The sequence below is a fragment of the Athene cunicularia genome, assembly GCF_003259725.1.
Source record: "Athene cunicularia isolate RWA chromosome 18 unlocalized genomic scaffold, athCun1 chr18_part1, whole genome shotgun sequence".
Classification (NCBI taxonomy): domain Eukaryota; kingdom Metazoa; phylum Chordata; class Aves; order Strigiformes; family Strigidae; genus Athene; species Athene cunicularia.
This window is the reverse complement of record NW_020799123.1, coordinates 6,462,186-6,465,526: the sequence shown is the minus strand read 5'-3', so window position 1 is coordinate 6,465,526 and position 3,341 is coordinate 6,462,186. Positions and strand designations below refer to the sequence as shown.

The 3,341-nt window shown below is 56.9% G+C and overlaps 1 non-coding gene across 1 annotated transcript; it reads right to left on the bottom strand.

Moving 5' to 3' along the window:
- Positions 1–3,178: 3,178 nt before the first annotated feature.
- On the bottom strand, positions 3,179–3,251 carry TRNAR-CCU. The gene has a single exon. It is a non-coding gene; the product is annotated as a tRNA-Arg (tRNA).
- Between the last annotated feature and the right edge of the window lie 90 nt (positions 3,252–3,341).

The following is a 3,341-nucleotide window of genomic DNA, read 5'->3' as shown; positions in this document are numbered from 1 at the left end:
GTGCCGGGGGGATCCCTGCGGGCTGCGCGGCGACGTTCCCCTCCCGGCAGCGGCTCTGCTGCCCGCTGCGCAAGCCCTGCTGAGGATGCCAGCAACTCGGAACACAAATGCGGCCCACATGCAAAGAGCAGACACCGTCCAGGAGACACCCCCAACACAGAGAAGCTGGGGTCACCCTCCAGCTGCCAGGGGTACACGAGTCCAGGCCTTCCCTGCCATATCCTCACGGAGTCAAGACTTTTATTCCAGCCGAGGCCGTGTATGAGCCTTAAGCAGGAGGGAAGGCGTTTGACTCCCAGGGTTGGGCATTACTGGAAAGGAAGAAGGGTACAAGGAGAAACACCATGGGCCTCGTTAAGCTCCTGTTCATTATCAATAACACCTCCTGCATAATCCTCCTGGTGCAGCTTGGCTTCTCCCCAAAACCTTCATTTCTCATCTAATCCTTAAAAAGTGTTTCCCAAAGCCAACTGCAGAGCAGGAAGGTATTTTAACCTCTTCTGCGGCCAAGGAGGTTTTGGGGACATGTTGGTTCCTGGGCTACACTCAGCTCAGCTTCAACCAGTGTGTCTTTTCCACTGTGTCCAAACAAAAGCTGAGCAGAGATATGCTGGAGAGAAAATACTGCACTAGAACACTGTACACTGCGGGTGTGCAAAGCTTCCCAGCATGGCCGGCGGCAGCAGCCAGTCCAGAGCATGTAGCAGCCCCAGCTCCACCCACCCCCGGTGTCCCCCAAGAGCTCTCCAAGGCACAGCGACAGAGGGGTGTGGGCTGCAAATCCCAGGGGTGTCGGATGAGGAGAGGCCGGTGTGATGGGGGGGTGCAGGCGGGCAGCCCCAAGCCAGATGTGGGGTGGGGACAGCATGGCCAAGTGGGTCTGGTGCTTGACTGCAGACCAGGGGTCTGAAACCCCATGACTGAGTCTCCCTTGGCCCCGGGGCCTCACCCCAGGGAGCAGGCAGGGCTGCAGGAAGCTCCTTGTTGCTGGCAGCGCTTGCCTGCCCTTGTCCAGTGCCAGGGAGTTTGCAGCCCTGAGAAATGTGTCACTGCGGCATTTCCTCCGTAGCTCTTTTCTTCCTTCTCTGCACCCTGGTCCTTGCCCACCAGCTGGCAAAGACACTCCTGCTCATAAGAAGCAGCACAGGTTCAGCCTTCTGCTGCTTGAAGCTCAGCGCTCCAGAGGGGGAATGAGGAGAGAAACAGCAGAAACAAACCTTGGTGCCACCCAAGCAAGGCCATTGCTGCTGGGAGTCCCTCTGACCATGCAGTGAACCAGCCCAGGCCCCTCAGGATGCTGCCAGCAGGACATCCCAGCAGGAGTGCGGGTACAGCGTCTCCAGGAGATGCAAAGAAAACACTGCCTGAAGGAAGCCAAGTGATCAAATACCCCCAAGAGCCACCTAACTCTATCCAAACTCTTGAGAAGGGTACAAAGAATGTTTTCTGGCCATGCTTTCATTCAACGGCCCTGAAACTGGTCACCCTAAGAGGTAGAGGGCAACCCAGGTAAAATCAGCCTGGAGACACCCCTTTAGTCCCTAAGCACAGGGACCTGCAGCTCGGCTGCCTGAGGCTGCTGGTGGTCCAGCACCAGGGGCTTTGACAGGTTTGCTGTTTTCCAGACAACAGAGTAATTTCCTGCCACACCTAAGAGAGAAAAATTACTTGGAAAGAAACTTCACTTTAGGTTTTACTAGTGTGATATCACCCTGACCACAGCTGCCTTTTAAACTCCGTTAATTGCATAGGAAAAGACCCACCAAGCATCTTTTTAATGCAACAAACCTGAGAGCACATTATCCCAAAGGCACTTACACGCAGGACTCTGGTCCCAGGGCAGCACAGCCAAACTGCGCGACCCCAGTGACCAGCCCTTTGCGGAGATGCGGTTTCTGGCAGAGGAGTAAAGCTTTCTTCTCATTAGATCTTGTCCTGCTCTAGGAAGAGGTTTACTTGACACCTGTAAGGTAGTCAACCCCCAGCATCAATTGGCTTTTTTGTTGGGGTCGGATGGAGCTGATGGTACAGGGGGCAGCTGGATGGGGTGAAAATGAAATTCTCTGCTCAACCCTGACCCAACACAGACCCAGCTCTGCCCAGACAAGGCCAAATAAACAGCTTTACCTGCTCTGCTTTTGCACCTGGGACACCTTGAAAGATGTCTGTGCCCAAGCCAGAACCATCCTTTCATTAACAGCTCTCCAAAAAATCATCCTTTCATCAACAGGTCCCAGGGCAAAAGCTCAGTCACAGCCTCACTTGAGCACTCAGCACGCAGGACCGCACAGCCGGACGGATAAAGCATCCACCTTTGCACGAAACCTGGGGCAGTTTGTAGCTGCTCCTCGCTGCTTCCCTTTCTCATGAGACTGCTGCCCGGGAGCAGATAACCACAGTTACAGCGGTTGGTGGCACAGCGAGCAAGCCTGCAGCTACGGTGGGGCTCTCACTGCCCCAAAACACACATCGTGGACCATCCAGACCTTCCTCTTCAGTCTTCCCCGCTACAAGCTCTGGCTCCAGTGGCTGTGCTCAGACACAGACATTCAGCAGCGCTGGTTTATTCACACTTCTGGGTTCCCCTGGTGCACATACCTCACGGAATCAGAATCATCTCGGTTGGAAAAAACCTTGAAGATTATCCACTTCTCACACTGACCGTTCCCAACTCCACCAGATCCCTCAGCGCTGGGTCAACCCGACTTTTCGACCCTTCCAGGGATGGGGACTCCTCCCCTGCCCTGGGCAGCCCATTCCAACGCCCAACAGCCCCTTCTGCAAAGAAATCCTTCCTCAGAGCCAGCCTGACCCTGCCCTGGGCAGCTTGAGGCCATTCCCTCGGGGCCTGGCGCTTGTTCCTTGGGTCAAGAGACTCATCCCCCCTCTCTGCCCCCTCCTGGCAGGGAGTTGCCGAGGGCCAGGAGGTCTCCCCTCAGCCTCCTCTGCTCCAGACTGAACCCCCCCAGTTCCCCCAGCTGCTCCCCAGCAGACCTGTGCTCCAGACCCTGCCCCAGCTCCGTTGCCCTTAATTGACACCTGTCACCAGCGATGGGGAACGTCTGCCCACCGCGCAAAGGCAGATCCTGCTGGGCAGGAGGAGGAGGAGGAGGCCCGGCAGCACTAAAACGGCGAGAGGGAGCAGGGAAAGGGGGCTCGGCACAGTAAAATGGGGAGCCACCCCAGATGGGACTCGAACCCACAATCCCTGGCTTAGGAGGCCAGTGCCTTATCCATTAGGCCACTGGGGCTGCGCAGATGCCCTTTCGGTGCCGTCACTTAACTCTCCGGGGGCCGGAGGGGTCCCGGCCGCCCCCCCCCCACCCCTGCAGGCCCCCCCT